Source organism: Chelonia mydas, chromosome 11 (genome assembly GCF_015237465.2).
Source record: "Chelonia mydas isolate rCheMyd1 chromosome 11, rCheMyd1.pri.v2, whole genome shotgun sequence".
Taxonomy (NCBI): domain Eukaryota; kingdom Metazoa; phylum Chordata; order Testudines; family Cheloniidae; genus Chelonia; species Chelonia mydas.
This window is the reverse complement of record NC_051251.2, coordinates 55,186,199-55,199,147: the sequence shown is the minus strand read 5'-3', so window position 1 is coordinate 55,199,147 and position 12,949 is coordinate 55,186,199. Positions and strand designations below refer to the sequence as shown.

General features: G+C 49.0%; 1 protein-coding gene across 1 annotated transcript in view; it reads left to right on the top strand.

Annotated features, from left to right (window-relative positions):
• DNAH7 (dynein axonemal heavy chain 7) overlaps nucleotides 1–12,949 on the top strand; it is a 287,995-nt gene that overhangs the window by 197,925 nt on the left and 77,121 nt on the right. The gene's annotated exons all lie outside the window — the stretch shown is intronic.

Here is a 12,949-nt window from a genome sequence, read left to right as displayed (position 1 = left end):
GACTCTGTTACAGTTAGCTCTGAATGTGGCAGGGGCCTTGGCCAGAATTCTGGCATCAGTTGTGACTATGTGCAGGGCCTCATGGCTGTAGAATTTGGATATTGTGCCCAACGTGCAGCAGATCATTGGGGACTTACCTTGATGATAAGATTTTGTCTTTGAAAAGGACCGATAAGACCCTGCACACTTTTAAGGATTCCTGAGCTACTTTGATTATACTGAGTTGTACAAAGACCCCACTATAGTGGTCAACAGCAACAGCAGTGATACCACTCGCAGCATTTCTTTGGGCAGTTCCCCTTTCCTGTAAGGCAGAAGGACTACCCCATGAAGTGGCATAGATCGCAGAGGTGAAATCCCTCTGGTTCTGGATTTAACCAGCAGGCTCATCCTCCCCCCCTTAATTCAGCTAGCACCCATTTTGACTTGTGTGTCCTGGGCAGTGATTCAGTGGTGACCTCCCCATCTTTGTTCCCCCCATTCAGGGACGGGCTGGCTTGTTTTTACAGTGTTTGCGACTCAATTACTGTAGACAGGTGGGTCCTAAACACCTCCAAATTAGCTTATGCCATACTATTCTTCTCCATCCCTCCTCCCCATCTACTACCGCATCTCACTTCAGGAGCCCTCTCATGAGACACTGCTCTTCAAGCAGGTTCAGTCTCTACTGGCTTTGGGCACTGTAGAGGAAGTTCCACTGAAGCACTGGGGACAGGGATTCTACTCCCGCTATTTCCTGGTTCCCAAACCCTCAACAAATTCGTCAGATACATGAGATTCCGGATGGTCACACAAGCAACTCTTCCCCTGCATTAAATCATAATAGCTAGTTTGCTGCCTTGGACCTTCAGGAATCAGGATGTTTATTTCCATGTATCAAGTCTCCTGACCAACAGGAGATTTCTCCAATTTGTCATGGCAGACTGGCACTATCAGGTCACCATGCTCCCTTTTGTCTTCCACTCCCTGGTACCAAGTGCATGATTGTAGTGACAGCGTACCTCAGGAAGAAGGGAATTCATATCTTCCCATATCTGGACAATTGGTTACTATGGGAAAAGTCCAGAGAAGTCCTCTCTCATGTACAGTTCATGTTGCGCTTACAAGACCATCTATGTCTTATCCTAAACAATAGAAAGTCAACACTAGTCCCAAATCAAAGAATCAAGTTCATTGGGATCCTGATAGACTCTATGAGTTTGAGAGTATTTCTGCTGACTGACTGATTCTAAGTGATTCACTACCTATGTCTGGAAATGCAGTGTCAGCCCTCAGCCACAGTCTGCGTTTGCCTGAGGCTGCTAGGTCATGTGGCTGCATTAGGGTGACCAGACAGGAAGTGTGAAAAATTGGGATGGGGATGGGGGGTAATAGAAAAAAGAAAAAGACCCCAAAATCGGTATTGTCCCTATAAAATCGGGACATCTGGTCACCCTAGGCTGTATGCACACAGATAGTCCAGTTTGACAGATTGTGCCTCTACGAATGTGGCTGAAGTTGGTCTATCGTCTGAATTGTCATCTCTTGGACACACTGTCTGACTTCCTCCACTGATCCTGGACTCCTTATGGCAGTGGTTCTCAACTCTGGTCCACTGCTTGTTCAGGGAAAGCCCCTGGTGGGCTGGGCCAGTTTGTTTACCTGCTGCGTCTGCAGGTTCGGCCGATCGCGGCTCCCACTGGCCGCGGTTCGCCACTCCAGGCCAATGGGGGCTGCAGAAAGCAGCGCAGGCCGAGGGATGTGCTGGCCACTCTTCCCGCAGCCCCCATTGGCCTGGAGCGGTGAACCGCGGCCAGTGGGAGCTGCGATTGGCCGAACCTGCGGACGTGGCAGGTAAACAAACCAGCCCGGCACGCCAGAGTTGAGAACCACTGCCTTATGGTGATGGACGGTTCAGGGCAATGTGTCCAGGGTATGCCCTTTGCTTGGTCTCCAGCAATTAGGACTATTGTCACTGATGCCTCCTTAATAGGTTGGGGAGCTCACCTGGAGTTGCTGAACGTTCAAACCCTTGGGCAGAACAGGAAACTTCTCTTTATATTAATGTCCTGGAAGTTTGTGTCATCCACAGTGCCTGACAGGCCCTTCGAGATCATGTCAGGGACTCAGGACTTCACTGACAATACTACCATGATGTATTATGTGAACAGACATGGGGAGCATACTCCAAAGTGCTGTGTCAAGAGGCAGTCAGGTTCTGGCAGTTTTGTACTGGGGAAAACATTACCCCTGTGGCTGATCATTCACCTGGGATCCAAAATCATCTATCAGATTCCCTCTGCAGAAATTTCAACCTGAACCATGATTAGTCTCTGAAGCCCATAGGAAGGAACAGTGAGTTGCACACATACAAAATGGGAAATGACTGCCTAGGAAGGAGTACAGTAGAAAAGGATCTGGGGGTCATAGTGGATCACAAGCTAAATATGCATCAACAGTATAACACTGTTGCAAAAAAAGAAAACATCATTCTGGGATGTATTAGCAGGAGTATTGTAAGCAAGACACAATAAGTAATTCTTCCATTCTTCTTTGAGTGCCAGTCCCTATGTGGATTCCAAACATGGGTGTGCATGTGCTGTAGCCAGAACTGTTCATAGCAGTGTCCGTTGATCCATGCGTAACATCATGCATTGGCCATGAGGCTTAGAGAGGCTGTGCGAGTTGACATCACTCCAGTTCCTTCTTACTGGTGCATGACCAGAGCTGGAATCCCCTGTTCTTCTGTGCTCTTAGCCACCTAAGAGTACTGTGTTCAAACCTTTCATTGTATATATTTTCTTACCTAGTTAGTTAGTTGTCCGTTATTCATCATAGTTAGTTAGGTTCTCTCAGTGGATTTTCCCTCTTGGGGATTTCTCCTCCCTTCTGGCACTGGCACTATGCCCTGTCAAGCCGGCTTAAAAACTTGTGCCTCATGCCTTCATTCCTCAGTGAGCGACGAACACACCCATTGCCTGTACTGCCTGTGTGACGCCCACATAGGTTCCTGCTGCTCCATCTGCTGCTCATTCCCATCGCAGACTTGAGCAGCTTCTGAACTTCACTTCTGTAATTTTTTAATAGAGGAAACAATGCGCCGCATACGCAACTGGACTCGGTTCTGACAGAACCACTGGAGCAGCGTCCATCACTGGCAGCGAGCACCTCACCGGGGTTCCTCACGTGCGGCACTGCCACATCCACCTAAGCCCCAACACATGCACAAGAAGCATGGGCACAAAGGCATCTCCCTGATGGGGGACCGCCTCAAAACTCAGCATTATCTCCCTGAGCTGTGATAGGTAGGGTAAGAAGTTGCATTTCACAACAGAAGATTCAGCTTCGACTTTGGTTCCGGTCCTGAAGAGAGCGTGCATGGAGCACTGCTCCAAACGCTGTCGCTCACCATCAGCCCCATCTTCTATCCCAAAATCGAGGCCTTCTACTTCACTCCTAGCACCATCAACTCCACTGGGACCCTTGGGCTTGACTCACGCGGTTCCACATACTCTGAGCTGTTTATCACCTTTGATACCGTTGGCAGAGCTGATGTTGCCCTTTGCAGGCATTCCACCATGCACTGGACCTCCGACTGTCTCCAGACTTCTTTCTCTAGCCAATGAACTCCTTGTCTTCCATCATTCTCTGCTGGCTACGGTGATGGACAAGCCCCTTTTTCTCATCGACCATCTTCCTGCTCCACGCCTGGCACTGATGGTCCCACCAGTGCCAATGGCTCCTCCTTTCCCGGACCCTTCAGAGTCTGACTGGTCTTCCAACCTGGACATGGCCCTTTCCCCAACGCGCTCTTATACAGCCCAGGCCCTCAACACCAGCCTTATCCTCCAAACTATGGTCTTGCGGCTGATCTTCCAGTACCCATGGGTACTGCTGATGCATGGCGACCCGTACTCCTGGCCTTGCTGGCCCTCAGGGGACACCTACCATCATCACGATATGCATCATCTGCTCAGCTCATTTCCTGCTCCTACCACCACCCTTTGGACACTCCTGCTCCATCGGCCCTGGCTGCACCATCAGAGCCAACCATCCCTACAGGAGCTTTGTCGTCACTGGACAGTGCCCTTATTCCGCCTTCCCTCTCACCATCAGAGGACCACGCAGAGTACCAGTTCCTGCTCGGTCGCATGGCTACTGTTCTCAGTCTTCTGGTGGAAGATATTCAGGACCCCAGCACCAATTTCTGGACATCCTTCAACCTCCTGGACCCCCTTGTACAGCCTTACCCATCCACAGTACAGCTGGGCCAGGCAGTATGGCACACGCCACCATCTTGCACCCCTACACCAAAAAGGGAAGAACATTGGTATTTCATTCCCTCTAAGGGCACTGATTTTATTTTTACCCACCCACCACCTAACTCCCTGAACGTGCTCATCAAGAACATTCAAATCTACCCCCTGTGACTGTGCTGCCAAGAAACTAGACTTCATGGGTCGCAAGGTTTATTCATCAGCAGGATTACAGTTCCGTATTGCCAGCTACCAGGTTGTTTTGCCAAATACGACTTCCTATCCTACTCTAAACTGGCAGACTTCCAAGACTGTCTCCCATCAGACTGACAGCAGGAGTTCCAGCACCTGCTAGATGAGAGCAAACTGGTAGTCAAGGTTGCTCTCCAGGCCATGGTTGATGCAGCAGACAACGCGTTTCACTCCTTGCCATCAGAATAGTTCTCCATCATGACTCTTGGCTCCAGTCTAGCAGCTTACCCAAAGCGGTCCAGATGACCCTCAAGAACTTCCCTTTCGATTTTAACAAATTATTCAGTAACAAGTCCTTTCACTCCCAGGGAGTCCTTTCACTCCCTTAAGGAATCTCGAGCTACTCTCCCTTCTCTGGGCATCTATACTCCAACCCCCACCTGCTGACACCAACATCCATCCTTCCACCCTCGCCCTCAGATCACTTACCAACCGTACCCCCAGCAACCACTTGACCCACCTCACCGCCTCCCTCACTCTCAGTGACCCTGACATTCCTCTTCTGCCACCTTTGCCACCTTCACCTCTTATCAACCGTCGAAACCCTTTGACTTTTCTCTTGAGATCTATGAACTCTCTCTGGCCCCTCCAGCCATGCCACAAGTTGTCTTCAGGGGTCCTCTTGCCTTCTTTGCCCACAATTGGGGCAGAATCACCTCTGATCATTGAGTATTGGACATCATCCATCAGGGCTACCTCATTGAATTCCTTTCCTTCCCTCCCCACCACCTACCCAGTGGCCACCCTCCAGACCTTTCCCAAGACCATCTTCTCCATGACAAAGCCATCGTGCTCCACCACAAGGGTGCCATAGAACCTGTTCCATGACGCTACCATGGTCGTGGCTTTTATTCCCCCTATATCCTCATTCCGAAAAAAGGGGGTGGTCTTCGCCCCCTCTTGGACCTCTGCTCCCTTAACAAGTTTATTCGCAACAACTTTCATTTCCAGATGGTCACCCTCCCCCTCAGTCCCTCATGGAGCTTGGTTCGTGGCTCTCGATATGAAAGATGCATACTTCCATGTAGACCTCCAACGCGCTCATCACAAATTCCTTCTCTTCATTGTGGGCGGTGCCCATTATCAATTCTGCATCCTTCCCTTTGGGATCTCTACTGCTCGCCCCCCACCCCGTGTTTTCACGAAGGTCTTTGTGGTTTTGGCAGCCCACATGCACCAACTGGGCCATACCCTTTTTCTTTACCTGAACGACTGGCTTCTCATGGCACCCCTCTTGCTCCTGCCTCCTTGCCACCATATGGACTCTATGTGCCCTCCTCCACAGTTTGGGTATTTGCATCAATGAGGAAAAGTCAATCCTCATCTCTACCCACACACTTACTTTTATAGGGGCATACCTGCACTCTGTTGCCGCCCATGCCTTTCTTCCCAAGGACAGCTTCGCTGCCCTCATTTCCCTTATTGCAACACTCCAACACTGTCCACCCACACGCGTCTGTCAGTGCCTCTCCCTCCTGGGCCACATGGTGGCCTGCACTGCTGTTATGCTGTATGCCCACCTCCGTATGCATTGCCTTCAACGCTGGCTTCACAATGTCTATGAGCCGCGTCGGACCACCTAAACAAATTCTTGTCCTCCTTGCTTCTGTGTTAGCTTCCTTCACCTGGTGGTGCAACCCATCCGCAGTCCTAGCAGGCATACCGTTTGCACCCCCCACACCCGCCAGCACCCTTACCACAGATGCGTCTTTGGTGGGCTGGGGTGCCCATCTCAGGGATCGCATGGCACAGGGCCTTTGGTCACAATGGGAAGAGCAGATGCATATCAACATCCTAGAACTCTGCGCAGTCTCTCTTGCCTGTCAATTCTTTCTACCCTCCCTCCGCTCCCACCATATTCAAATACTGTCAGACAACATGACAGCGGTCATATACATCAACAAGCAGGGTCTTTGTATGGAAGCCATCTGCCTTTGGAACTGGTGCCTCCGACACAAGATCACCTTACGTGCTGTACACCTCCTGGGCACCGACAATTCTCTGGTGGACAAACTGAGCCGATCCTTCCACGCAAACCACAAGTGGAAGCTCCACTACCCCACTCTCCAGTCCCTCTTTTGTCAGTGGGGCACGCCATGCTGGGATCTCTTTGCAACACCAATAAACCGTAAGCTTCTGTTCTGATCCCAGGGGGGGCATGGGCCCAGGATCTCAGGGTGACACCCTTCTCATTCCCTGGACTTTGGATCTTCTCTATGTCTTCCCACCTGTTCCCCTTTCCCCCCAGGTCCTACGCAAGATATGCAAGGACCGGGCAATGTTAATCTTTGTAGCTCTCTCCTGGCCTTGCCAATACTGGTACACTGAACTTCTCCACCTCTCTGCTCACCCCCCAATCCTTCTCTTCACCGTCCCGGATCTCCTGACACAAGACTGCAGGTGACTGCGATACCCCAACCCGCGCCCTCTTCACCTCATGGCCTGGTATTTGGTTGGGGATCACATGTAGACCAGGTCTGTTCTACGCCCGTCTGCGAAATCCTCACTAACAGTAGGCACCAATCCACTTGCACCTGTTAAGCTGCTAAGTGGTGCCGCTTCACTGTTTTGGCACATCACTGCCACATCTCAACAGACATCTCCATTCCTATTCTCCAGGACTACTTCCTCCATCTCCGCCAATTGGGCCTAGTGCCCTCCTCTATCCATGGTTTCAGAGTAGCAGCCATGTTAGTCTGTATCCGTAAAAAGAAAAGGAGTACTTGTGGCAAATTAGAGATGAACAAATTTATTAGAGCATAAGCTTTCGTGAGCTACAGCTCACTTCATCTTCATACTTACCTATATGCCTGCAGGTTTCATCCAGACCACACCACACGATCCATTGTCTACAGCCAAGCTCTACGATACAACCGCATTTGCTCCAACCCCTCAGACAGAGCCAAACACCTAAAAGATCTCTATCAAGCATTCTTACAACTACAATACCCTCCTGCTGAAGTGAAGAAACAGATTGACAGAGCCAGAAGAGTACTCAGAAGTTACCTACTACAGGACAGGCCCAACAAAGAAAATAACAGAACGCCACTAGCCATCACCTTCAGCCCCCAACTAAAACCTCTCCAACGCATCATCAAGGATCTACAACCTATCCTGAAGGATGACCCATCAGTCTCACAGATCTTGGGAGACAGGCCAGTCCTTGCTTACTAACAGCCCCCCAACCTGAAGCAAATACTCACCAGCAACCACACACCACACAACAGAACCACTAACCCAGGAACCTATCCTTGCAACAAAGCCTGTTGCCAACTGTGTCCACATATCAATTCAGGGGACACCATCATAGGGCCTAATCACATCAGCCACACTATCAGAGGCTTGTTCACCTGTGCATCTACCAATGTGATATATGCCATCATGTGCCAGCAATGCCCCTCTGCCATGTACATTGGCCAAACTGTACAGTCTCTACGTAAAAGAATAAATGGACACAAATCATACGTCAAGAATTATAACATTCAAAAACCAGTCGGAGAACACTTCAGTCTCTTTGGTCACTTGATTACAGACCTAAAAGTTGCAATTCTTCAACAAAAAAACTTCAAAAACAGATTCCAATGAGATACTGCTGAATTGGAATTAATTTGCAAACTGGACACCATTAACTTAAGCTTGAATAAAGACTGGGAGTGGATGTGTCATTACACAAAGGAAAACTATTTTCCCTTGTTTATTTCCCCTCCTACTGTTCTTGTAAAGTGCTGGAAATGGCCCACCTTATTATCACTACAAAAGGTCCCCCCCCCCCCCCGCTCTCCTGCTGGTAATAGCTCACCTTTCCTGATCACTCTTGTTACAGTCTGTATGGTAACACCCATTGTTTCATGTTCTCTGTGTATATAAAATCTCCCCACTATATTTTCCACTGTATGCATCCGATGAAATGAGCTGTAGGTCACGAAAGCTTATGCTCCTCTATCCATGTTCACCTAGTTGAGCTCAGTCCCTTCCTCCCTCCCGTGGATGACTTCTCCATCTTTACTCACCCAACAACTTCTCGATTCCTCCGGGGCTTCCTCAATGTTTTTCCCCCTGTACAAAGGCCTGCCTCACCTTTGGATCTCAATTTGGTCTTCTAGGCTCTCAACAAGACCCCTTTTAAACCCCTAGCCACCTGCTCCTTCACCTACATCTCCATAAAGGTTATCTTCTTGGTGGCCATCACCTCCGCACTCTGTGTCAGTGAACTGGCAGCCATGATGGCGGATCCCCCATTCACCATCTTTCATAAGTACAAAATCTCCTTTTGCCCACACCCCAAGTTTCTGCTCAAGATGGCTTCCTCTTTCCACCTCAACCGAAGTATACACCTCCCACACCCCAAACTATTCTACCCCAAACCCCACGCCTCATCCATGGAATGCGCCTTCCACTCCCTTGACATCTGTTGGGCGCTAGCCTTTTATCTCCATCGCACCTGCGCATCCCCCTGGCTCTTTGTTGCCATCGTGGAGTGCTGCCGCAGCTCTGCCCTCTCCTTGCAATGTCTCTCCAAGTGGCTCTCCTGCTGCATCAAGGCCTGCTATGAGCTATCAGACACTCCACTCTTGTTGGGAATCACGGCACACTCCACACGGGCATATGCCGCCATGTCAGCCTTCCTCATGGACATTCCGTAGCAGGACATATGTCGAACTGCCACTTGGTCCTCTGTCCACACCTTCTCCACTCATTGCGCCATTGCTTCCTCCACAACAGCGGGTACTGCAGTTGGTCACGCTGTCCTACAGACTTGATCTTTTTGAGAGCCCTCGCACCCGCCTCCTTCCTGACCACTGCTTGCTACTCTCCCATGTTTGGAATCCACATAGGGACTAGCACTCGAAGAAGAAGAGAAAGTTACTTACTGTAAGTGGAGGTTCTTCGAGATATGTGGTCCTTATCTGGATTCCAATCCTGCCCTCCTTCCCCTCTGCTCCCGGCCCCTCTGTTGCTGGGTAAAAGGGAACTGGAGTGGCCTCTTAAAGCCTGGGATGCGCCACGTGGCCAATACATGTGCAAGTCAATGGACACTACTATGAACTGTTCCAGCTCCGGCACATGGCATGCATGCACATTCGCATTTGGAATCCAGATACGACATTGTAAACAAGTTGATAGGACATTGTAAACAACTTGAATTGGGAACTGGTGGGGATTCTGCAGAGTCCCCACCCCCCACAGTCGAGAAGTGAATGTAAAAGAATTGAATTAAATTATTATTAAATCATACCTTTTGTTAAAGTAGAAAGATACTTTAAAAGACTACTTGATTAAAAAAACAACCTAGAATGTGAATTCATAAGGATGTTTTATGAGAGAAGGAACATGAGTGCTGGGTCACTTCCTCAAATATTGATATTTTCTATATCACATACAAAGTTATTAGGAGTTCAATCATAGAATCATAGAATATTAGGGTTGGAAGAGACCTCAGGAGGTCATCTAGTCCAATCCCCTGCTCAAAGCAGGACCAACACCAACTATATCATCCCAGCCAAGTCTTTGTCAAGCCAGGCCTTAAAAACCTCTAACGATGGAGATTCCACCACTTCCCTAGGTAACCCATTTCAGTGTTTCACTACCCTCCTAGTGAAACGGTGTTTCCTAATATCCAACCTAGACCTCCCCCACTGCAACTTGAGACCATTGCTTCTTGTTCTGTCATCTGCCACCACTGAGAACAGCCTAGCTCCATCCTCTTTGGAACCCCCCTTCAGGTAATTGAAGGCTGCTATCAAATCCCTCCTTACTCTTCTCTTCTGCAGACTAAATAACCCCAGTTCCCTCAGCCTCTCCTCGTAAGTCGTGTGCCTCAGCCCCCTAATAATTTTTGTTGCCCTCCACTGGACTCTCTCCAATTTGTCCACATCCTTTCTGTACTGGGGGGGGACCAAAAGTGTATGCAGCACTCCAGGTGTGGCCTCATCAGTGCCAAATAGAGAGGAATAATCACTTCCCTCAATCTGCTGGCAGTGCTCCTACTAATACAGCCCAATATGCCATTGGTCTTCTTGGCAACAAGGGCACGCTGCTGACTAATATCCAGCTTCTCATCCACTGTAATCCTCAGGTCCTTTTCTGCAGAACTGCTGCTTAGCCAGTCGGTCCCCAGCCTGTAGCGGTGCATGGGATTTTTCTTTCCTAAGTGAAGAACTCTGTACTTGTCCTTGTTGAACCTCATCAGATGTCTTTTGCCCCAATCCTCCAATTTGTCTAGGTCACTCTGGACCCTATCCCTACCCTCCAACATATCTACCTCTCCCCCCATCTCAGTGTCATCTGCGAATTTGCTGAGGGTGCAATTAATCCCATCATCCAGATCATTAATAAAGATGTTGAACAAAACCGGCCTCAGGACCGACCCCTGGGGCACTCCGCTTGATACTGGCTGCCAACTAGACATTGAGTCGTTGATCACTACCCATTGAGTCCAACAATCTAGCCAGCTTTCTGTCCACCTTATAGTCCATTCATCCAATCAATACTACTTTAACTTGCTGGCAAGAATACTGTGGGAGACCGTATCAAAAGCTTTGTTAAAGTCAAGATATATTGCATCCACCGCTTTCCCCATCCACCGCTTTCCCCATATCCACAGAACCCGTTATCTCATCATAAAAGGCAATCAGGTTGGTGAGGCATGACTTGTCCTTGGTGAACCCAAGTTGATGGTTCCTGATCACCTTCCTCTCCTCCAAGTGCTTCAAAATGGATTCCTTGAGGACCTGCTCCATGATTTTGCCGGGGACTGAAGTGAGGCTGACCGGACTGTAGTTCCCCTGGTTCTCTTTTTTCCCTTTTTAAAATATGGGTACTATATTTGCCTTTTTCCAATTGTCCGGGACCTCCCCCGATCGCCACGAATTTTCAGAGATAATGACCAATGGCTCTGCAATCACATTAGCCAGCTCCCTCAGCGCCCTTGGATGCATTAGATTTGGACCCATGGTCTTGTGCTCATCCAGCTTTTCTAAATCGTCCTTTAACCTATTCTTTCACCACTGAGGGCTGCTCACCTACTCACCATGCTGTGTTGCCCATTGCAGCATTCTGGGAGCTGCCCTTGTCTGTGAAGACAGAGGCAAAAAAAGCATTGAGTACTTCAGCTTTTTCCACATCATCTGTCACTAGATTGCCTCCCCCATTCAGTAAGGGTCCCACACTTTCCCTGACCTTCGTCTTGTTGCTAACATATCTGTAGAAACCCTTCTTGTTACCCTTCACATCTCTTGCTAGCTGCAACTCCAATTGTGCCTTGGCCTTCCTGATTACACCCCTGTATGCTCTAGCAATATTTTTATACTCCTCCCTAGTCATCTGTCCAAATTTCCACTTCTTGTAAGCTTCCTTTTTGAGTTTAAGCTCACCAAAGATTTCACTGTTAAGCCAAGCTGGTCGCCTGCCATATTTGCTATTCTTTCTGCACTTCGGGATGGTTTGTTCCTGCGCCCTCAATAAGGCTTCTTTAAAATACAGTCAGCTCTCCTGGACTCCTTGCCCCCTCATATTATCCTCCCAGGGGATCCTGCCCATTAGTTCCCTAAGGGAGTCAAAGTCTGCTTTTCTGAAGTCCAGGGTCCGTATTTTGCTACTCTCCTTTCTTCCTTTTTTCAGGATCCTGAACTCAACCATCTCATGGTCACTGCTGCCTAGGTTGCCATCCACTTCTACTTCCCCTACCAATTCTTCCCTGTTTGTAAGCAGCAGGTTAAGAGGAGCATGGCCCCTAGTTGGTTACTCCAGCATTTGTACCAGGAAGTTGTCCCCAACACTCTCCAAAAACTTCCTGGATTGTCTGTGCACTGCTGTATTGCTCTCCCAGCAGATGTCAGTGTGATTGAAGTACCCAGATCACATTAGAACCAGGGCCTGTGATCTGGAGACTTCAGTTAGTTGTCCGAAGAAAGCCTCGTCTACCTCATCCTTCTGATCCGGTGGTCTATAGCACACGCCCACCACGACATCACCCTTGTTGCTCTCGCCTCTAAACTTAACCCAAAGACTCTCAACAGGCTTTTCTCCAGTTTCAAACTGGAGCTCTGAGCAATCATACCACTCTCTTACATACAATACAACTCCTCCACCTTTCCTCCTGTACCAGTCCTTCCTGAACAGTTTATACCCCTCCATGACAGTGCTCCAGTCATGTGAACTGCCCCACCAAGTTTCTGTTATTCCAATCACATTATAGTTCCTTGATTGTGCCAGGACTTCCAATTCTTCCTGCTTGTTTCCCAGGCTTCTTGCATTCATGTACTTGCACCTAAAAAAACTAGCCAATTGCCCTACTTTCTCAGTTTGAATCAGGAGGCTTCCCATCTTGTACCCTCTGCCTTGTGTTTCCTCCTGGTATCCCACTCCCCCACTTACCTCTGGGCTTAGGTCACCATCCCCCGGTGAACCTAGTTTAAAGCCTCCTCACTAGGTTAGCAAGCCTGCCTGCGAAGATGCTCTTC